The 24,480-nt window shown below is 40.9% G+C and overlaps 1 long non-coding RNA gene across 1 annotated transcript; it reads left to right on the forward strand.

The window, feature by feature from the left end:
• Window positions 1-1,045: 1,045 nt before the first annotated feature.
• On the forward strand, window positions 1,046-24,203 carry LOC142492094 (uncharacterized). Its single transcript, XR_012800735.1, has 3 exons — window positions 1,046-1,558; window positions 23,012-23,081; window positions 24,074-24,203. It is a non-coding gene; the product is annotated as an uncharacterized LOC142492094 (long non-coding RNA).
• The last annotated feature ends 277 nt before the right edge of the window (window positions 24,204-24,480 follow it).

A 24,480-nucleotide genomic window follows, 5' to 3' on the forward strand; every position in this document is an offset into this window, starting at 1 on the left:
TCCCACAGCACGATCTTAGGGGGAGATGGATTAATCTGCACCCTTGGGTCTAAATAATAAATAAAAAAATGAAGTTTTTATACACAGTGGTTTATTTAACGCTTGTAGATATAAGCACTGCTTTGCAATGAATGAATGTTGAAGTTTATTTGACACATCATCACTGTTTGATACTATACACTGTTTTTTTATTATCTTTTTTCTTCACATATTGCACTGTGCACTTAAAATTGAGGACCAGCGCCAAGGAGGACATTAGCTTAGAACAGGCGTGCACAAACTTCTGGAGCTGCGCCCCCCTGCGCGGGAGCCGTAGCGTTCGCGCACCCCCCTCTCCAAAGACTCGGCGACAAATGACGTCGTGGGTCATGTGACCCCGCTGTGTCATTTGACGCACGTTGCAATGGCCATGCGTGACGTCACATGACCCGGCAGCGTCATTTGACGCCGCATTTCCATGGCTACGCGTCGCCGAAGACCTGGCAGAGAACAGGTAAGTGAGTTACAGAGGCCTCATGCCTCCCCTGGCATTTAATTTAAATGCTGTGGGGGAAGAGCGCGGGGTCTCTGTAACCGCCGCTCTTCCCCAGTTTGCGTACCGCTGGCTTACAACTCTTAGAAAGGGTTTGGACAATCCGTGAGACTTCCAGGCTGCAGGACTTCTATATTGAGATGGTTTTATACACCCTCAATTGGCACTATTTTGATTGAATATCATATTGTGTATGTATTTTTAAATGGATTTACTTTATCTACTCCCATTAACAATATTTTTTTCATTACTTTGCGGCCAAGCGCTGGAGCTGTGTATCATCCTGTTGAACTTTTCCATGTTAAACAAAATCTTGCCAGAGTTTATGTAATCTTTATCTCCTTTCATTTGGTGATAAGATTGTCAGTAATTAAAACTAGAGATGCATTGTTGTTTTTGTTTTGTCCATTGTTTGAACAGTATTTACAAAGCCATCATTATTCAAACTGATAGACATAAGCAGCTGACATACTTGAGTTCAGCAGACTTGGAGAAAATGGAAAAATACTCGTTTTAACAGGATGCAAATAAGTTTAATTCTTATTTTAAGGATGATTTCATCTTTCTAAAGAAGCCAAATACACTGATACATTGTTTACAAGTTGATGCCAGCTATGTGGGACTCTAAAATAATATTTTTCTTGCAGGACTGGAGCTTTAATTGGGCCTTTGCATACGCTATAGAAACAAAAGAAGACTTATCTGAATTAGAAAACATTAAAAATAAATAAAAGGGTGTGTGCATGTGATCTTAATCTGTTGCCAGATTTTGCTGATATACAGTAGATTAAAATGCAGATGAGGCAGTGCTTGTCTTGTATGCAAGACTATTGTTTGAATGATGGCACTCTTTTCAGATAGATAACTGTGGCATTAGAAATACACAAGGTCTTGCACTTGGGCCAATATCAGATATGAAGACACATTGCAAGATTGATAGCTACTACCAGCAAAACAGATCACTAAAACCCTTGGATGCGACACACAGGAGGGTACTGCAGTACGATTTTGCACAGAAGAATGAAGGTAGCAATTATATTTTATGCTCAGGACAAATTAAGATTTTAACTTCTGCTTCTGGGAACATTCATGATGTCGTTTTCATTGGAGCGCCGAAAATCCCCAAACTGCTGACGTTTTGATGCACAATAGTGACAAGATACAGTAAACAAAAATCGATATGCACTTTCCATAGCTCATGTAAAAACCTGCACAGAGATGTGAAGTGCGGCTTCTGTCATTTAAATGTAGTTGCCGACATTTTTTGCTGAGTAGCTGGTGGAGTCTTTTGGTACGTTATTAAAAGCTACTTAAAATTAAGGTATAAGAATATAGAGATACCCAGTATAGTTTTGCATTGTAGTATTTTTATGGATATGTTATTTTGCACAGAGGGTTTCCTTAACATATATAGCAACATCCTGATACTATGGAACCTGTGTAAATTTCCCACGTCTTAGATCAGTTCTATAATAATACCACCATTTTTTAAAATGTACTGATGTCTATTGTCCTGTACATGGTGACAAGTTAATCAAGGACACTTACTAAGGGGGTTATTCAGTAAGGTCCATTACAGGTTAATGCACCCGATCCGCCATTACCTGCCATAGACTTAAATGGGAGTTAACGTCGGGTCAAGTGTGTAAAACATAACGGACCATAATAAATCACCCCATAGCTGAAATTAAGATGGCGAAACCAATGAAGTTCATTAAGACATTTATGAAGGCTGCTCTTTTCTGCATGATAGCTTATATACAACTGTAATCCTGTTTCCCCTACCAAATCTCACATGGGGTCTCATAAGGGAAATAGCTCTCTGGTTACATCGGTCTTGTTGGTGCATACCTGCTGGTAATAGGGGGGCCTGGGTCTCCCACGATGACATGGGGGATAACAGGTCAGGTTCCTGGGGTTGTGCCCGAATTCTTCTTACTGATGCAGCGCCTCCATCTTGTGCAGCCCCCAGTGGTATGGGGTGAAGTATCTGCAAAATAGTTATGTTCCCCCTCCTCCCAATATACTGCACTCTCAGGCAGGAGGTATAGGTAAAAAGCAAGTGGTCTTTATTATCTTCTCTTCTTCAGCAGAAGTCTCTCACACACAGCAGACAGAAGGTATTCACCCTCAGGATGTCTCTGAACTCACTCCTGATCAAGGGCACAAAGGGTGGTTCCTGCTCTTCCCTACCCTCTTTTAGGGTAGGAGGTATGGGATTACCCCAGACTCCCCTAGGGGAGGCCTCAAGCCTACCAAAGCCCTGGCAGCTTATCACGGGTACCCGGTCTCTCTCAATGATAGAGACCAACTGACTAAATGGAAGGAACAGCACAGTAAGCAGCTCCAACAGGCACCACCCCTGTGTCTTCTAATTGGACACAGGGCCTGATGACACTGCCTTCACTGAATCACTGCACTGCATGAAGTGGGGAAAACCCATAATTACTCCTGGCAAACCTGCCTTTACCAGGTATTATTGCACAGGAGGAGGACAGAATAATAGCCCAAACCTACCAGGCTATACAACTATGAGATGTGATAGCATAAATACACTGGGCTAGATTCCCTACGCTGTATTAAATCAGGTCATATTATGTAGGGTGACCATACGTCCTTGTTTAGCCAGGACAGTCTCGGATGTTCATGCAATGTCCTGGTGTCCCGACAAGTTTCTCAAATTGTTCTTATGTCCAGGCTTTTAACTTTCTCCTTTTTTGGACTCACTTAAAACTCTTAAACCCGTAAAACTTAATGATGCCCGTTTTTCTGTGATTGATCATATCAAATACTGTAGTAGACATTTTAAATATATTTGTAAACTCAAATTAAATGACTTATTAGTATAAAGCAAATCACATTTTCCTAAACTTGAGAGTTTGTGTTATGTTAGTGTAGCCAGGTCTCCCCAGCCTGTCAGCACCCCCCTCACCTTGCTGACAATCGCGGGTGCAGCCGAGTCAAATGGCGGCACCGCGCGGCGATCTCAGGGGTGAGGGCGGTCAGGCCCCGGCTCGGGGGTTGCCGGGGACGCGTGCGGCCGGTTGCCAAGGCCGCACGCGCGTTACAGGACTCCTGGCGCTCTCGGAGCCGGGTGGTAAGGGCACCGCCATTGCGCCTCAGTTCGCGCATGCGCAGTAAGCCCCCGGCAGCTCAGACAGCTCGCGCATGCGCAGAAGGTACCCTAGAGCCAGGGAACAGTTGCGTGAGGGTAGGGAAGGCGCAGGAGAGGTTGCGGCGGCCATTAGGGGTTAGTGCAGGCACAGGAAAGGAGCGCACGCGGCCCCTATGTGTTTTTAGGCTCCATGGGACTACAACTCCCATGAGGCATAGCGAGGCAGGCACCAGGTGCCTCATAGGAGCCAATAGGGCTGAAGGATTGCCCTGGAGGAAAGAGATACATTGTTTGGGCTGCAGCTACGCAGTTAGTTGGAGCAGCGGAGCAGAAGGGGAAGGAAGGGTGCAGGGAGTGAGTGAAGCTCCTGCATCGCGTAAGGTCCCCTACATCCCAGGTAGGCCCCAACTCCCCACCAGGTTAGTGGGTAAGCGCTGAGGGACGGCCCAAGATAGGGACGCTGCCCTTAGTGCGTTAGTGTGCTGTCTTATCAGGGTCACGGCTGGCAGTGCTGTGAGGCCTGACAAGAAGGCATAGGGTTAGTGTGCAGCACGTTGCTGCATGCATTCTGTAGGTTGTAGCGCGTAGCTACCCCGTTAGTTAGTGTTAGGGAGAGTCAGGACTGGGAAGAGTAAGGGGAACGGAGCAGGTTATTAACCCCTTAGGTCCCATAGAGGTCCTCACTCCCCAGTTTGTGGTGCTACAGGGACAGGCCCTAGGTTAGGGACCGTGTCATGTAGTGTCAGTCTTAGATAGGGATCAGCGGATGCTGCAGTTCCTTGAAAGAGATTTGGGCCCAAGTCGGTGCTCAAAGACAAAGACTATCTTCAGGGTGGGACCGCCCCTGGCGGACCCCAAGCAAGGATTCACCGGACCGGATCAGACGGGATCCCAGAACGACAGAGCCTTTGTGAAGTTCCTTGCAGGCCCGAGTGCAGGAGCACTCGGCAGGTACTCTATAAGGGCACCAACTAAGCTTAACATTCTCTCTCACATAGTGGCAGCGCTGACCACGGGACAAAGGGGTTGGGCTGGGGGCACCGTGTGGATGTTATATGGTGGTGATGTTATGAGTACAAGAGATGATGTAATAGTTATAATGTTAGTGTTTGTTCATTCAGTAAACCTGTTATCCATAATACTGGTGTATGTGGTTCCTGAGTGGGTTCCTATGTTAGGGTCATTCTACATTTCCATAGAATCCTACATAGGTGGAGGCGCTGAAACAAGAAACGTTCCAGAGGATTCACCCCAGGCTCTCACTAGCGGAGGCTCAGACCTCCTGTGAGCCTGCAGGTATACGCACCACACCGGTAACACCGCATGTTCTACGCACCCACACTATATATGCGATTGAGTGGGGTGGAATACCCGTTACATTAGGAAACTGAAATAAATCAATGACTCTGCATAAATGGGGATGCGTTTAGGCAAAAACCATTACAATATTTATTTTTAAAGCAACAAACCTGCTTACAATTATTATTTTTTTTAAATAGGTTTGAAGCAGGGGGTATCAGGAACTGAACTGCTCCCCGAAATAAATACTTACTATGCTAACAGTAGCCCTGGCTCGGCTATCGAAATGGCGGCTTAAATGTCACGCGTCGAGCCTTGACGTCATTCCTTGTGGCTTACTATTGGCCCACGTGACCAGGATCTTTAAACCTCCAGAGCTGCTACCTGCACCTACTACGGGAATCTGTATCTGAGGCAGCAGGGGGTCTCCGGAGCTGCAATAAACACGGTTCAGACCCAGATACACCCTGCTACCAGTCTATTTAAAAAAACATGTTCTACTCCTTTATGTGATCTAATTTGTTTTAGAAATAATGTTTTTAAGTGTTCCGGTTTCTTCTTTTGAAAATCTGGTCACCCTAAAATAATGTGAAGTTATCCAAAATAGCAAAATGCGTAATTTTCCATGAGTTAACACATATTTTCACCAATGTAATATATGAAAACATAATGGCTGGGATTGAGCTCATGAGCATAGGGTAGAGAGATGCCGGGGAGAGAGACGCCGATCAGCAATATTGCAGTTAAATGAATACTCACCTCTCTCGTTTTCTCTATCCTCTACAGCACAAGCATTATTTCAGTAACACCAGAGTTACAATAGGTATGACTTAAATAATGTAGCATTATTTTTCTGGCGTCAACCTTGACAGGGCTTAGCAAATACGGTATGGGATTAATATAAGGAAGGCTATAATGAGCACATTTAAATGCCATTTACAATGATGGCCATTACAAATAACGCCAAGCTTTTTACCAGAGTAAATCTTGGTTCTTGTCACATTATTTGCTTCAGTGAATACTATTATGATCAACAGACTTTGGCTTAGGCTGACATCACATATGTTAAATACTCTAATGAAGCGGTGCGTAAACTGGGGGGCGTATTTAAAGTAAATGCCGGGGGACAGCGCGAAGCCTCTACAACCTCAACTTACTGAGATTCAGCCAGCTTCTGGACGCATCTCTAAGGCAACGTGGCATCAAATGACGCCGCGAGGTCATGTGACATGACGTCACACGACCCCGCAGTGTCATTTAATGCTGCAGTAAGGTAAAGGGGGGCATGAGCACCGGGGGAGACAAGGCAGGGGGTGCAGCAACAAAAGCTTGCAAACCCTGGCCTAATGTTACCTTATATTTTGCACATTCTAAACTTCAGACGCACTCTCCTTAAACAGACTTACAAAGTAAGAAAAAGCTAGTTACAAATTGCTATAGAGAAATGTTCTAATAATCAGTGCGCATAAATCTAGAAAGAAACTAGACAGAGAAACAGAAAGCACTATTAAAATACAAGGGAGTTTCTGAATATGTATTTCACAAATACTTTCTCTTCACATATGCTGCACACATCTGTATGTGTGTTATAAAGGCTGGACATTTGAGGGAACAGATTTTCATCACTTACATCATATCTTATTTTGAAAGCAAGATTAGGTAGTTTCCAGTGAAACAAACCACAACTGAGTTCCTGACAAAAGAATGGAGCTGTTGCAGGAATTGCTTTTCTATGCACTGGGGCCTTGTGCTTCACAGAATTCCATTGTCACTATGTTATGTAAATTCATTCAATTCAGCAGGGTCTTTGTGTCTTTCCTATTCTTTATCTGTTGAGTCCAAACTCTGCCAGATTTTCACATGTCTTTACCCCATTTTGCTGCGGCCTCAAGATAGGACATTTTTGCCATTTGAAAAAAAAAAAAGAAGAAAAGAAAGAGGGAAAGAAAGAAAAAGAAACAAAACGGGTTATGCTATGTCTGTGAGGCGTAAATGCTTTGTTAAGATATATTCTAGGTTATTTGTCAAAATAGTATATATTAAGAGAAGAAGGCAAGACAACACTTTTTCAAATCTTTTTAACTACGATAATTGTACACTGTTTTTAAAGAATTGCTTGCAACACCGAGCTCCATTATCAGTTTATATCTTTAGGATGCTTTGTAAGTTGTACTAACTTTTAATTGACCAAAATTTCAATTTTACAAAGATTTTCTTGTGCATAAGCATTCGAGACTGCAAAGGTCTCTTCATATTATTCTGCAGTCACGAAAACTTATGCACATGAACATATTGTACAAATGATACAATTTGTTGGTCCATTAAAAGTTATTACATCCTAGAAAGTTTCTGACTCTTGCCTGGAGCAATATTGCTACATGCACTGTAATGCTTATCAGGCTGGTGCAAGGTATTCAGCACCCGAGGTGAACTTTCAGCCACCCCCAGTTTGCCCCTGAACCGTCAGATTTTTTTTTTATTATTATAGCCCCATTCTCTCTCACCCCCTCCTCATCTTCTCATCTCACAGCCCTCCCATGCCTCCTCTCATCCCCTCCTCCACCTCAATCACCCTCCTTCCCTTCCTCTCTCACCCTTGATTCCCCTTCCTCTATCACCCCTCCTTCTCCTCTTCCTCTTTCACCCACCTCATTCTACTCTTCTTCTCTCACCCCTCTCTCTCTTGTTTTCCTCTCTCATCCCCTCCTTCTCCTCTACCTCTCTCAAACACCCTTCTCCTCTTTTCACCCTCCTTCTCTTTTCACCATCCTTCTCCTCTTCCTCTCTCACCCCCTCCTCCATGTCTTGCCTACCTGGCTTCAGTGGAACGTGGTAACAGAGGAGCAGGACGGCGGGTGGCAGTGGGAGAAGAGGACAGAGGAGGAGGAGCAGATGGTGGTGGGTGAAGAGGACGAAGAATGGCAGGAGCAGGGCAGCAGAGGAGGAAGATGGCGGGTAGCGGTAAAAGAGGACTGAAGACAACTAGAGCAGGTCAGGGCAGCAGAGGAGGAAGACGGCAGCAGGCATGGTGGGAGAAGAGGACTGAGCCGAGCAGAGCGGCACAGGAAGATGCCCGGGTGAGGAGCTGTGCTGTAGCAGCGGCAGACACTGGAAGTCAGTAAAGTCTTCTGAGTCAAACCACTGGAGCGCACTCTTCCCCGGCCGTCCTACTCCACTCAAATGGTCCTCGGTCCTCTTCTCCCACAACCTACTGCCGTGTTCATCCTCTGCTGCCCTGCTCTGCTTCCACCATCATCCTCTGTCCTCTTCTTCCACTGCTGTCCATCATCCTTCTTCTCTTCTGCTGCCGCTGCGCCCAAAAATGTGCAGCCTAGTTTTAGCACGGAGACTGATGCTTATGTATTTGAATAAGATGGGCACTTCAGGGGGATCATTAACCCAAGTTGAATCAAACATGGCTCAGATATATGGGCAGAACCAGAGGCAGAAAATAATGAAATCCTGATTTCTGATTTGGGTCCCCACCTCCTCCTACACCTCTATGGTGGAATCAGAGGTCAGGGGAAGAAGAAGGGATCTTCCACATCAATAATTATCTCCCGTAGGTCCCTACCTCCTCCGATGCAGCTCTAGGGTCCTGCAGGGGGTAGAAACACACAATATAAAATGGGAGTCAAGAAAGAAATTCATGTTAGGGGAGAGAGAGTGGGTAACATGTGTGGGGGGAGAGGGACAAAGGAGAAAAGCTACATTAAAGATAGGCACAAAACTTTGAATTCTGAAAAAAATTGTTTTTATTTCCATAATCTTTTATAAATCTCAAAACAAAACCAATCGACTACCAGCAAAACCAAAACGGGATTATGTTTGTAAGTGACCACCCTTAGTATTTAATCAACTGTCCTTTGCCCATTCTTTTTATGTGTGCTTACAGAAGAGGTAAAACTCACATGTTGTCTGAATTTCTGGTGAATGTATTTGAAGAGAGTCAAGATGACAGGTAAATGAGACTTTTTCACCCTCACTTAAACCGCAGTGGGTTTCGAAACCATCTGACCCTTCCTTTGGTCCCGAAACCCGTTGCAGTTTAAGTGGGGTGTAAAAGCCTAATTTACTTGTCATCTTGACTCCCTGCGGATATCCAGGAGGGGGGGGGGGGATTATCAGGAACCCTAGCACCTTTAAGCTCCTTAGTATTTTTTGAGTGCACAATAGTCCTATATTTCCTGTTTATGTAGCATTACTGCGTATTATGAATTGACACATACTTTGGTATTTAACCTTTATGACATCAAATATGTTTGCAATGAAAACTGCATAGTCTATTCACAGGTAAGGGGTCAGACGAGGGTCAATGAAAGTGCCAAACATTAATCATTTATGTGCAACATTCTCTCCTTAATTGTACAGTTGCACTGTGCATTTCTGACAAATGAGGTCAAGATGTTGTGTGCAATTAGAAACTAATTAGAGGAACTTTTTAAGTGTTTGAAGTGGAAAAGAAAACTAAAGCTACAAGTGTGAAGGAACAGGACAGAACATAAAAGATTTCACTTACTTCCTGAATTTCTTTTCAGCCTGTATTTTGTTCAGCCAGAAAAAGGGAGTCATTCATATGTGTGCTCAATGAAGACGGAAAGCTACTTGCTATTCACAGGAAAGGTTTACATTTTTCTGATTTATTCTGGTGTTATCACCAAACAAAGATAAGGCAAAAGTCCAATTTAAAGCTAAAGTTCGTGTTTTTAAGTACATTTGCTCAATGATTTGACAGTCTTAAACTTTCTATATTTGTAGAACATCCTTATAATCTGGGCTTTGTCATTTTCAGTTGGTTTTTGAACTCGCCCCATTTATCTTAAACCTTTTGCATCACTTTCTCTTTTACTTGCTTTTCGTGATTGTAGTCATCCACTTTAAAGCAGCAATCCAAGCTGCTGTTTTTTCCCCTTAATTTTTCCCCCCGTTAATACGTGCATCAATACAATCCGCACAATGATAAGTAATTAGCTAAGTTGCAGATCGATCAGTGAATATTTGGCTGGGGTGGGGTTCACTAAATGAATGTCAGTGCAGCAGAAGAGGACCAAAGATGCAAAGATATGTGGGGAGGATCATGTGACCCGGCAGTCACTAGGTACAATTGGTGCACTGCTAGAGTGAGGGCAGTGCTCAAAAAAGAGTGTTCCAGAGTCTGTTTTAGAAGAGGAAAGGGATGTGACTATGTAAATGGTTGCTATAGAAACAAAAAATGTTGGTACATTATAATACACAAGAAAAAACTATTTTTAGTGTGCGCGGTCCCAAAAAATCTTGTAATGTCCCAAAGTATGAATAAAAATCTCTCTGCAGCTCCTCACTCTCCCGTGATCAGCAGGGCAAACAACCGAATATATATACACATATAGCAGAGATTAAAAAAAGATAATAAACACACTATTAGTATAAATTTAAAAGTAATTAATATTTATAACAAGCATAAAGTAAAACTTACATAAAAATGGGATCACAGTAAATCCAACCATCTCTGGGGGGAGCTTGAAGGAGGGGTAGAAAGGAGCAAGTGTACCAACACAATGGCAAGGTCTCAAATCGCCAGATTATCCGGTGGTAAAGTTCTTCCGGCTCAAGTTTCAAACCCTTCACCTCGCGCTACAAACACCACAGGGAGGTATAAACACAGCTGCCCGGAGGAACATAATGACGCTTCCTCTCTACTGCGTGTGACGTCACCTCTACGTGTTTCGCGTCACACGACGCTTCGTGTGGAGGTATATTAATTACTTTTAAATTTATACTAATAGTGTGTTTCTTTTCTCTTTTTTGCGCCCGAATATAATGTGTATATTCATTATAATACATTAAATATGATAATCAGAATTGTAAAAAAAAATAATGCTACAGTACAAGTATTTTCTCTTAGAACAGAATTGGCTTATTTAAAAAAAAAAACACAGATGTAGGATATTGCTTGGTCTGCAGCTTTAATTTAGCGTCTGTTTGATTAGAAACAACTTTACTGCTGAGGTTTGGTATTACAAGAAATGTGCATCGTGATATTTGATACAAGTGACAACTCTCCAAGCCTGTTCAATTTACTTGACATCATTTTGAATGTTTCATGCAATGGATCTACTCATTCAGTATGTTACGATTCAGCTTTACAGATATTTCAGATCCTTAGCCTGAACCACTATCTTGTAACACATTGCTAGCCCTACAAGTACAAAGTCAGCAACCCATTCAGTGACAGCTTTTTCTAGCTTTTGGAGATCTTTGATCCTGCAGGTGTCCCTGGGCCTGTTTTGGTAGCATCATGCAATTTTTACTGCTTTATAGCTGTATTTCAAAGAATGCAAAGAAAATAAAATAACTGCGCCAACCGTATAAAATGGGTTCAAAGTTCAGTCCCTTCTGGAGTAAAGTCCTGCTGCCAGAGTCTCTGTAAGAGGTGATTCAACAACCTCTTGATTGTAACAGGAGAGTAAAGAAGGGGGGGATCCTCCGGCGCGATGTCTTACTCAGGTTTCCAGGACACATGCAATATAAACAGACAGAGGGACCACAATCAGGAAGGGTTAAAACACAGTGGTATGCTGGGGATATGCTGTTAAGGAAGCACACTTACATTAAAACCTCTATATCCACCTTGAGTATGGTGTGTGTTTCACAGAACAACCTCAGAGAAAGGGGAAAGACAGAAAAAACATAGTATAACACCGTTTTATTAAACAAAATTGATTAAAAAGAGATTGCCAACTCACAAGCGACCATTAAAAAATGGCATGGAATGATGAAGTTTTCAGTCTCTGCCTGGACTGCCTCCCAGATGGTTAGGTGTCCGCATGGAGTCTGTCCCAGTAGATGATGAAGGCACTGCAGTGGTACGGGTGTAGATCGGGTGGTTCGTCCTGACTTGTGCACAGTCTGGTCTTCCTCCCGGTCGTCAGACTCCCCACTGCTGCTGCTGCTTCCGTTGCCTGCCGTCCGCGCATGCGCATGCGCTTCGGCGATGATGTTTCACTAACTGGGATTTGACTTTCTTCCTGGGTATGGTGGCTTGCGAGGACCAAAAAGCCGTCAGACGCGTTTCGCTAAAAGCTTCCTCAGTGACGTAGAGACATGCAGGGTAACAGCACTCCTTATACTTGTCAGTTCATTGATTGTCCAATCCAACGCTGTTCCTTATTCTATACATTTGCATGGGTAATTACATTGTTTATAATCGTTCTTATACACATAGAGAGATCCATTGAATGAAAACTAAAACAATAATTTAAATAATTAATTAAATGAAATGTTAAAACTGATATAACCTTCTGACTGTACTGTGAGATAAAATATGAATGAATTATCATGATCTTAATATTAAATGAATGCTGTCAATTCTAACTCCAGATTTAACCCTTTTGGTGTAAGTGTTTGGAGGGAGAAGATCCAGAAGGATTCCCTTTGTGATATTTTTTTAATGAAATCTCCTCCTCTCCAATCTGCTTTTACCTGTTCAATTCCTATGAACTTTAGACAGGCAGGGTTTTTATTATGCTTGAGCCTATAGTGATTCGACACACTGTGGGTTTCCAATCCATTTTTAATGTTCCTGATGTGTTCTCCAATGCGTGTTTTTAATTTCCTTATTGTTCTTCCTACGTATTGGAGATTGCATCCACATTGCAGCACATATACTATGCCCTTACTGTTACAGTTAATGTGTGATTTTATTGGATATTCAAGTGATGAAACATTGCTCTTAAAAGTTGTACATTTTCTAATTAATTGAGTGTTATTCTTACATGCTATGCAGTTCAAGCAATGTGAGAACCCTTTGGACAGTTTGTCCAACCAACATTGGTTCGGTTTAGGATGGAGGTAGCTGGAAACTAATTTTTGTTTCAGGTTTGGGGCTTTTGAGAATATCACATCTGGCTTTTCACCTACAATCTCAGCAAGCCATTGATCCTGTTTTAAAATATGCCAGTGTTTCTTTAAAATACCCCTAATTTTGTTGGACTGTGTACTAAAAGCTGTAATAAAAGGAATAAAATTGTTTTTAAATTTATCAGCTGGTATTTTCTTATTATATGTTAGCAGTTCTGTTCTGTTTAAACCTTCTACTTTTTGCATAGCTGTTTCCACTGTCTGGACTTTATAGTCTTTCTCCAGAAATCTTTCCTTCATAGGTGCAATCTGAGTCTCGTAATCTTCTGGTTTTGTGCAGTTTCTTTTTAAACGTCTAAATTCCCCATAGGGGACGTTTTCAAGCCAGTTTTTCTTGTGGCAGCTATCTGCTTTAATAAAATTGTTACAATTGACAGATTTAAAATGTGTTTTTGTATTGATTTTATCCTTTTCTATAAAGATCTCCAAATCCAGAAATTCTACTTTTGTGGGACTAATGTTATATGTAAAGTTCAGATTGACATTGTTCTGATTTATTGTGTCAAAGAAATTTTGTAGGGAGATCATATCTCCCCTCCATATGATCACAATATCGTCAATGTAGCGGCGATAAAGCACCAAATTTGCCTCCCACGTCTGGTTGGGCCAAATGATTTGGTCCTCCCACCAACGAGAAAGAGATTTGCATAACTGGGGGCAAATTTGGTGCCCATCGCAGTTCCTCTTGTTTGTAAGTAATATTCATCCCCGAACCAGAAGGCATTATGGTCAAGGATAAACTTAATCCCATCAATAATGAAGTCCAACTGAATTGGTGCTATTGTTAAATGTTTTTCTAGACAGTATTTAATTGCGTTACACCCCTGTATGTGATTTATACACGTATACAGTGATGTTACATCACAAGTTGCCAGCAGAAATTCTGGTTGCCAGACCACTTTTTCTAGCAGCTGAAGTATTTGAGTTGTGTCTTTTAGGTGTGATGGAAGTTTTTTCACTGCGGGTTGTAATAACGTGTCTATGTATGCAGATAGGTTTTGGGTTAATGAATTAATCCCCGATATTATGGGCCTTCCCGGGGGATTAATAAGCGACTTGTGTAGTTTCGGGAGATAGTAAAAGACTGGTGTCTTTGGGTTCTCTATTTTAATAAAGTCATATTCTTTCTTTAAAAGAATCCCTTGTTCCAGACCACCGTCTAACATAGATAACATGTCTTTTGTGAATTTTATCTTTGGATTAGATTTTAGTTTCTTATATGTAGTTTCATCTCCCAAAAGACGTTCAGCTTCCGTAACATAGTCTGATGTATCTAAGATGACAACTCCTCCCCCCCTATCTGCTGGTTTTATTACAATCTCTTTATTTTTCGAAAGATCTTCTAGTATTGTCCTTTCATTCTTGTTAAGATTTGGTCTATTCCTATTTTTTTGAACACTTATCTTTTTTAGGTCTTCTTCAATTAGTTTTTGAAAGGTTTCCAGATAAGGACCCTTACAAAAACTGGGATAAAATTTAGATGGCTTTTTTAAATCCGTATGTAAAAATGGATCATCTTTATGTTGTACAGGATCAATGGCTTGCTGAGATTGTAGGTGAAAAGCCAGATGTGATATTCTCAAAAGCCCCAAACCTGAAACAAAAATTAGTTTCCAGCTACCTCCATCCTAAACCGAACCAATGTTGGTTGGACAAACTGTCCAAAGGGTTCTCACATTGCTTGAACTGCATAGCATGTAAGAATAACACTCAATTAATTAGAAAATGTACAACTTTTAAGAGCAATGTTTCATCACTTGAATATCCAATAAAATCACACATTAACTGTAACAGTAAGGGCATAGTATATGTGCTGCAATGTGGATGCAATCTCCAATACGTAGGAAGAACAATAAGGAAATTAAAAACACGCATTGGAGAACACATCAGGAACATTAAAAATGGATTGGAAACCCACAGTGTGTCGAATCACTATAGGCTCAAGCATAATAAAAACCCTGCCTGTCTAAAGTTAATAGGAATTGAACAGGTAAAAGCAGATTGGAGAGGAGGAGATTTCATTAAAAAAATATCACAAAGGGAATCCTTCTGGATCTTCTCCCTCCAAACACTTACACCAAAAGGGTTAAATCTGGAGTTAGAATTGACAGCATTCATTTAATACTAAGATCATGATAATTCATTCATATTTTATCTCACAGTACAGTCAGAAGGTTATATCAGTTTTAACATTTCATTTAATTAATTATTTAAATTATTGTTTTAGTTTTCATTCAATGGATCTCTTTATGTGTATAAGAACGATTATAAACAATGTAATTACCCATGCAAATGTATAGAATAAGGAACAGCGTTGGATTGGACAATCAATGAACTGACAAGTATAAGGAGTGCTGTTACCCTGCATGTCTCTACGTCACTGAGGAAGCTTTTAGCGAAACGCGTCTGACGGCTTTTTGGTCCTCGCAAGCCACCATACCCAGGAAGAAAGTCAAATCCCAGTTAGTGAAACATCATCGCCGAAGCGCATGCGCATGCGCGGACGGCAGGCAACGGAAGCAGCAGCAGCAGTGGGGAGTCTGACGACCGGGAGGAAGACCAGACTGTGCACAAGTCAGGACGAACCACCCGATCTACACCCGTACCACTGCAGTGCCTTCATCATCTACTGGGACAGACTCCATGCGGACACCTAACCATCTGGGAGGCAGTCCAGGCAGAGACTGAAAACTTCATCATTCCATGCCATTTTTTAATGGTCGCTTGTGAGTTGGCAATCTCTTTTTAATCAATTTTGTTTAATAAAACGGTGTTATACTATGTTTTTTCTGTCTTTCCCCTTTCTCTGAGGTTGTTCTGTGAAACACACACCATACTCAAGGTGGATATAGAGGTTTTAATGTAAGTGTGCTTCCTTAACAGCATATCCCCAGCATACCACTGTGTTTTAACCCTTCCTGATTGTGGTCCCTCTGTCTGTTTATATTGCATGTGTCCTGGAAACCTGAGTAAGACATCGCGCCGGAGGATCCCCCCCTTCTTTACTCTCCTGTTACAATCAAGAGGTTGTTGAATCACCTCTTACAGAGACTCTGGCAGCAGGACTTTACTCCAGAAGGGACTGAACTTTGAACCCATTTTATACGGTTGGCGCAGTTATTTTATTTTCTTTGCATCTGTTGTTGTATTCTGTTTAGCTGCAGCCTTCATTGTTTAAATATGGAGAAAACATCACTTTACTACAATAGGTTACATAGAGGCTCAATGTTAGAATAAGTTTTTGACACTTCCTTAGAAGAAGATATGATCACTACAGATGAGATAATAGTTAGCCCTGGTCTAGATGAAGAGAAAATGTTCTTTGAATTTCAGACTCTAGAAAAATTAATGACAGATGAAATTAAACAATGCTGGGAACTAGCTGCCATCGAAAAATATATAGAGCAGGCTAGAATCCCAAGAGGGCTACGTATCTTTAAATCTCCCACTTTGGAACAAAATAATCCTGTTTTCATGGCAGAATGGAACAGAATTATGGACAACTGTTCCTTTGAATTAATGAGGTTCATCACCATCACAAGGGGTGAAACATTAAAAAGATTAGACCAACAAATCACTGAGACCCAATGTAACCTGGAAATATATGAGGGACACGAAGAATTCAATTTATGTGAAATAGAAATTAAAGACAGATTAGACAAAATAGAGGAAACAACCAAACAAAATAAAAGGATGAAATTTAGAAGGGATAAAATTGATTATAAGGATAATAAATATAGAGATTATAAAACCAAAGAGAAGAGTCATGGGGTAACAACAGCACACAAAGAAAGAAGTAAATCTAGAGAACCAGAAAAATGAGATAGAAGAGAAAGGAGTAAATCTATAAGAACAAATAGAGAAGAACAGAGACAAAAAGAGAAAGAAAATGGATGTGAGAGGGATAGACGCACACAACAAAATAAACGTAGTGAAAACCAGGATAGATATACCAATAATTGGAAAAATCAAAGTAAATATACCGAATGGAGATCAAATAACAATAAAAGACATGAAGGAGGTAATTCAAGGCCACACAAAGAACGGGACACCCATTTAAAGGGGAATAGAGAACCCACAAGAAGGGAACGGGAATATAGAGAGGATAGAGACCATGAAAGAAGAGATCTTAGTAATAGAAGAGAACGGGAAAGATGTAGATCACCATGGAGGAAAGAGAATCGTTTTGATAACCAGGAGCCTCCTTTTTTAGAACAAAGGAGGGGATGGGAGAAGGACAGAGAGCAGGAGGGTTACTACCCCAGAATGTGGAGGGCAACATCAGCCATAACCTCAAAAGGAATGAGAAATGGGGAAAGAAGAGAGGATGTAGAGGGGGGAAGAAGGGACCTAAGAAGGTAAACAACACATTTAAACAAATAGGAATCTTCAATTTAAGTAAATACAAATTAAAAGAGGAAGAAGAGGCAGTTCTAAGTAGAGGCCTGAATTTCGCCCCATCTAATAGAACATCATCATTTCAAATGTTCATTGATGCGCAGAAATACGTAAGGCGCCTGACATTGAAGAGGTATTATGCCAAAACAAATCAACAAAGGGAAACGGAAACTATGACTGTACAACATAAAGATGATCCATTTTTACATACGGATTTAAAAAAGCCATCTAAATTTTATCCCAGTTTTTGTAAGGGTCCTTATCTGGAAACCTTTCAAAAACTAATTGAAGAAGACCTAAAAAAGATAAGTGTTCAAAAAAATAGGAATAGACCAAATCTTAACAAGAATGAAAGGACAATACTAGAAGATCTTTCGAAAAATAAAGAGATTGTAATAAAACCAGCAGATAAGGGGGGAGGAGTTGTCATCTTAGATACATCAGACTATGTTACGGAAGCTGAACGTCTTTTGGGAGATGAAACGACATATAAGAAACTAAAATCTAATCCAAAGATAAAATTCACAAAAGACATGTTATCTATGTTAGACGGTGGTCTGGAACAAGGGATTCTTTTAAAGAAAGAATATGACTTTATTAAAATAGAGAACCCAAAGACACCAGTCTTTTAATATCTCCCGAAACTACACAAGTCGCTTATTAATCCCCCGGGAAGGCCCATAATATCGGGGATTAATTCATTAACCCAAAACCTATCTGCATACATAGACACGTTATTACAACCCGCAGTGAAAAAACTTCCATCACACCTAAAAGACACAACTCAAATACTTCAGCTGCTAGAAAAAGTGGTCTGGCAACCAGAATTTCTGCTGGCAACTTGTGATGTAACATCACTGTATACGTGTATAAATCACATACAGGGGTGTAACGCAACTAAATACTGTCTAGAAAAACATTTAACAATAGCACCAATTCAGTTGGACTTCATTATTGATGGGATTAAGTTTATCCTTGACCATAATGCCTTCTGGTTCGGGGATGAATATTACTTACAAACAAGAGGAACTGCGATGGGCACCAAATTTGCCCCCAGTTATGCAAATCTCTTTCTCGGTTGGTGGGAGGACCAAATCATTTGGCCCAACCAGACGTGGGAGGCAAATTTGGTGCTTTATCGCCGCTACATTGACGATATTGTGATCATATGGAGGGGAGATATGATCTCCCTACAAAATTTCTTTGACACAATAAATCAGAACAATGTCAATCTGAACTTTACATATAACATTAGTCCCACAAAAGTAGAATTTCTGGATTTGGAGATCTTTATAGAAAAGGATAAAATCAATACAAAAACACATTTTAAATCTGTCAATTGTAACAATTTTATTAAAGCAGATAGCTGCCACAAGAAAAACTGGCTTGAAAACGTCCCCTATGGGGAATTTAGACGTTTAAAAAGAAACTGCACAAAACCAGAAGATTACGAGACTCAGATTGCACCTATGAAGGAAAGATTTCTGGAGAAAGACTATAAAGTCCAGACAGTGGAAACAGCTATGCAAAAAGTAGAAGGTTTAAACAGAACAGAACTGCTAACATATAATAAGAAAATACCAGCTGATAAATTTAAAAACAATTTTATTCCTTTTATTACAGCTTTTAGTACACAGTCCAACAAAATTAGGGGTATTTTAAAGAAACACTGGCATATTTTAAAACAGGATCAATGGCTTGCTGAGATTGTAGGTGAAAAGCCAGATGTGATATTCTCAAAAGCCCCAAACCTGAAACAAAAATTAGTTTCCAGCTACCTCCATCCTAAACCGAACCAATGTTGGTTGGACAAACTGTCCAAAGGGTTCTCACATTGCTTGAACTGCATAGCATGTAAGAATAACACTCAATTAATTAGAAAATGTACAACTTTTAAGAGCAATGTTTCATCACTTGAATATCCAATAAAATCACACATTAACTGTAACAGTAAGGGCATAGTATATGTGCTGCAATGTGGATGCAATCTCCAATACGTAGGAAGAACAATAAGGAAATTAAAAACACGCATTGGAGAACACATCAGGAACATTAAAAATGGATTGGAAACCCACAGTGTGTCGAATCACTATAGGCTCAAGCATAATAAAAACCCTGCCTGTCTAAAGTTCATAGGAATTGAACAGGTAAAAGCAGATTGGAGAGGAGGAGATTTCATTAAAAAAATATCACAAAGGGAATCCTTCTGGATCTTCTCCCTCCAAACACTTACACCAAAAGGGTTAAATCTGGAGTTAGAATTGACAGCATTCATTTAATACTAAGATCATGATAATTCATTCATATTTTATCTCACAGTACAGTCAGAAGGTTATATCAGTTTTAACATTTCATTTAATTAATTATTTAAATTATTGTTTTAGTTTTCATTCAATGGATCTCTCTATGTGTATAAGAACGATTATAAACAATGTAATTACCCATGCAAATGTATAGAATAAGGAACAGCGTTGGATTGGACAATCAATGAACTGACAAGTATAAGGAGTGCTGTTACCCTGCATGTCTCTACGTCACTGAGGAAGCTTTTAGCGAAACGCGTCTGACGGCTTTTTGGTCCTCGCAAGCCACCATACCCAGGAAGAAAGTCAAATCCCAGTTAGTGAAACATCATCGCCGAAGCGCATGCGCATGCGCGGACGGCAGGCAACGGAAGCAGCAGCAGCAGTGGGGAGTCTGACGACCGGGAGGAAGACCAGACTGTGCACAAGTCAGGACGAACCACCCGATCTACACCCGTACCACTGCAGTGCCTTCATCATCTACTGGGACAGACTCCATGCGGACACCTAACCATCTGGGAGGCAGTCCAGGCAGAGACTGAAAACTTCATCATTCCATGCCATTTTTTAATGGTCGCTTGTGAGTTGGCAATCTCTTTTTAATCAATTTTGTTTAATAAAATGGTGTTATACTATGTTTTTTCTGTCTTTCCCCTTTCTCTGAGGTTGTTCTGTGAAACACACACCATACTCAAGGTGGATATAGAGGTTTTAATGTAAGTGTGCTTCCTTAACAGCATATCCCCAGCATACCACTGTGTTTTAACCCTTCCTGATTGTGGTCCCTCTGTCTGTTTGTATTTCAAAGAATAGAGCAAGGTTTTGTTGATGGAGGATTTTAAATCAGTTTTTTTTTATTATTATTATTATTTTTATTATTATTATTCCATTTACTGAATAAGCAAATGGTTACTGGGTTGTTCCTTGAAAGTCCATTGAGGGTCCTTTGGAGCTGCTTCGGGCTAAATTAAGTAAGGAAATCAACTTAAGAAGGACGATGGGTTCTTTTGTTTCCCCCACCACCCCAGTTTTTTTTTTTTTAAAGGAATTTTAGACTTTTTCCCCCTTGGCTTGGTTCCCAAAAAAGAACCAGGTTCCTATCATTTAATACATCACCTTTCTTATCCAGAAGGATTTTCAGTTAACAGCGACATTGACAGTGAGTTATACCCAGTCAGATACACCTACTTTGAGAATGCGTTTGATCTACTTATCGATTTGCAGAAATGGTGCTTGATGATGAAAACTAACATTGAGTCTACCTCAGGCTGTTACCAATACACCCGTCCTCCTTTCAGTTTTTAGGTTACCAATTAGAGCATGAGTTTTATGTTGATAAGAGCCTACCTATGGACTGCTCCATTTCATGCACTTATTCCTAAGCTTTTGTTACTATTTTAGAGTGGATTTCAAAGATACTGACTGGGTGAAGCACTTTCATACATTACCTGGATGATTTCCATTTTGTTGGCCCAGATGATAATAATGTTTGTTACAGGCTGCTTCAGACTTTCAGCCTTTTGACTAGGGGCTTTGGAGTGCAATTACCCCCTAAAAAAAAAAATCTGAAGGCTCGGCTACGCTTATTAGTTTCCTTAGTTTAGAAATAGATTCAGGGGCAATGTTTGTTTTTTTTGTTTCCCTTGGAAAATTTAAAAATCTCAAGGTTTTGGTAGGGGAACTTTTGGCTCCATGAAGATAAATGTTAAGCAATAACAATCTCTGCTGAGTAACCTTGTATTTGCTGACGGAGTTATGCCGATAGGCCGGATTTTTTCCTCTGAGTTTGGCCATGTCAGGGATATCCAACTTACATCACCATATTAGCATCACCCGTTCTGTGAAGGATGATTGGTTATATGGCATTCCTTTCTTTCTTGATGTAGTGGGATATCTGCCTGGCAGGGGAAAGCTCAATTACAATTATTTACTGATGCAGCTAGAAGCTGTTGTCTTGGTACTTACTGTAAAGGGAAGTTTTGTGGGGGGAAGTGGCCAGTCTGTTTCCAGTCAGGGTTAACCCATAACCTAACTGTGCTGGAACTTTTTTCAGGATGGTGGCTGTGGAAATTTGGAAGTGTTTATTGCAGGACAGCTAGGTACATTTTGGACAGATAATATAATAGTTGTTTAAGCTATAAACAGGCTTTCAGCAAAGCCTCATCTCCAGTAACTAATTTACTTTGTCACTTAGGCTATGGCCCCAGTGCACGCGCTGCATGCGTGATTGAGCACCTCCCGGCGCTCTCCTCCTCCAGCCGAGTGATCTGATGGACTTCAGATCACTCGCAACTGGGGATGTGTGGCGGGGAGCACAGCCATGATGTCACGTGGCTGGCTCGCCCTCATTGGCTGAACGTCGCTGTGCGTGGTCAATGTTTGGCTGCCGCGCCAAAAGACGGGGGTCCCTGTGGGCCTCCGGGTGGTCCACGCTGGTTTCCAGGGGTCCCCACAGGTGTCCAAGAGCTCAGGGGCCTCAGGGATGTTCCCGTGGGTGACTGGGGATCTTTTAGTGGTCCCCGCGGATCCCCCTCCCCCAACCCCAATACATACAGTACAGTAATGGGCAAAATTAATATTATCCAGATATGGATAATAGTGCATTTGCCCATTAAAAATAAAACCAGCATAAAGTTAAAAAAAATTGCACTTATCTTTGCCAGGCTGAAGGCTGTCCTTATCCTCATCACTGTCCTTGTCCTCCGTTAGCAGCAACAGTACAATAAAAAATACAAACTAATGGCCCATAATCACTTAATCACCTTAGCGGTTAGTAACCACTATATTAGTTATGGAGTTAAATCACCCTCCCCAGATACCCAACCGGGAGGCCTAACCACCTTCCCCGGGGCAACTACACCCACCCTCCACACCCACTACCCATTGATTGGCACAGTGTTAAAACATTCCCATATAATATGGGCATGCTTTGCTACTACATCAGTAAATGGGCAAGCTAAAAAAAAACACAAGAAACCAATTGATTGGCACAGTGGTACATCATGCCCATATAATATGGGCATGATTTACTACCATGACTATCAATGGTCAAGCAAAAAAAAACCAAGCACCAAAAATTCTACATTAAATCAAAACAATCACCAAAAGAAACACACCAAAAATAAACAGCAATTAAAAATCAAAACACCAAAAAATGCGAGAAATAAAGAGCAAAATACCAAAAAAATAGATTTAAAAAGCAAAACACCAAAAATAAACAATAATTAATACAACAATCAACAAAGAAACAGAAGAATTATACAAAGCAATCAGTAAAAATACATATTAAAGAAATAAAAGCACGCATTTGCGAAAAAATGCATTCTTTGTCACTTGTACCCTGAAGAGGCATAGATAAAGACATTGGCAATTAATGGGTGACCAAAAAAAATTACATTTGCAAATACAATTTAAAAAAACAGAGAAATAAAGTTTACATACATTCAATGTTTTTCTTACGTTTAGATGTCTTCACCCTCTGATTCCCGGGTCTCAGGAAGCTCTCGACCAAAGACGCAATGATCCTCAGCTTCAGGTAAGTTGCTTCTTCTTTTCTTTTGTTCTTGTTCTTTTCTTGAATCTTCTCTTCTTGCTTTGTAGTCCAATTGGGGGGAGATGTGTTCCCGCTGGCTTCTTAAGGTCAAAGGAGACGAAACAGGTCTTATATAAAGCATGTGATTTTTACTGTCAAATGAAACCTCCAATCCTATTGGATAGTGTACCATGTAACAGAGCCACTTTTTTTTTAAGGATGTGACATCATGTAAAGGGTTGGAAGCCAGCCAATTAGGAAGGCTGTGCTTCCCTCCCTTTAAGATGATGTCACCAAAAACATGATGGCTGCCATCACATGGTTTACTCTAACCAAACAGATTGTGAGATATACCCTGTGAGGCATTATATGGTATATCCCCAATCTGATTGGTTGTAGTAAACCATGTGACCGTATCCATTTTTGGAAAGGATGTGACATCACGTGATGTTCTTTATTCAGGTTTTGAGATTATATTGTTTAAAGCAGTTTTGCTGGCCTTTTATGGGGCCTATAGAACTAGTGCCAGCAAGTTAACAGAGTCCTGGGGGTTTGTTTGAGGATGCTAAAACTGCTGCGTAGGAGGTTACCCTTTAGATCAGCAGATCTAAAACTAATCAATTACCAAACGGGACTGTGGTTGTTTAATATACAATTCCACATACCCCATTTTGCCTTGTGAAAATGGTAACTGATTATCTGTCTTTTAGGCCACAGGTCGGCAGACTGCTATTTGTTCATATGAATGGCTCACCTTATTTTTCAGTATCGGTTTATTTCTGTTTTTCGATCAGGCATCACTCATTTGGTTTAGATACCTCCCTTTTTGGTACCCATTCTTTTCAAATTGGGCTTGCCACTGACTCAGCTAGGGTGGGTTTACCTGAGGAGGTTATTTGGAGGCTTCTTAGGTGGAAATCAAACTGCTTTAAAAATTACATCAGACCCCATGTGGTGGGTTAATCACAGTCTGAGTTTTATCTTTCTACTTTTAGTTCCTGGGAGTCCTGCCACATACATCTGGATTATATGGGCATCCTTTTATCTACTGTGCAGCTAGAAGGGCAGCAATCTGACCTGATGGAAAGCAACTGCATTTTTAAAGATTCCGTGGTTTGGGAGGACCAGGTTAAAATGGGAGGAAACCTTGTCAGAGTTGGGTAAGCTTAGATCTATTTATGGGGAACCATGGATAATTATTATTCACACTGCAGGCTATATCTTGGTTGGGATTAAAGAGATTTTGGTCAGCTGTTTTTTCCTAGATCAACTTTGGCATGAGGTTGTTTCTAGGCTTAAATGGGCTGAACACTAAAAGACTTTATTCACAGTATTGGGGGTAGGTTCATCATATATTTTCACCTGAAGAATGGTAGAAATGGCCCTTTGTAGGAGTGACGGG

Source organism: Ascaphus truei, chromosome 4 (assembly GCF_040206685.1).
Source record: "Ascaphus truei isolate aAscTru1 chromosome 4, aAscTru1.hap1, whole genome shotgun sequence".
Classification (NCBI taxonomy): Eukaryota; Metazoa; Chordata; class Amphibia; order Anura; family Ascaphidae; genus Ascaphus; species Ascaphus truei.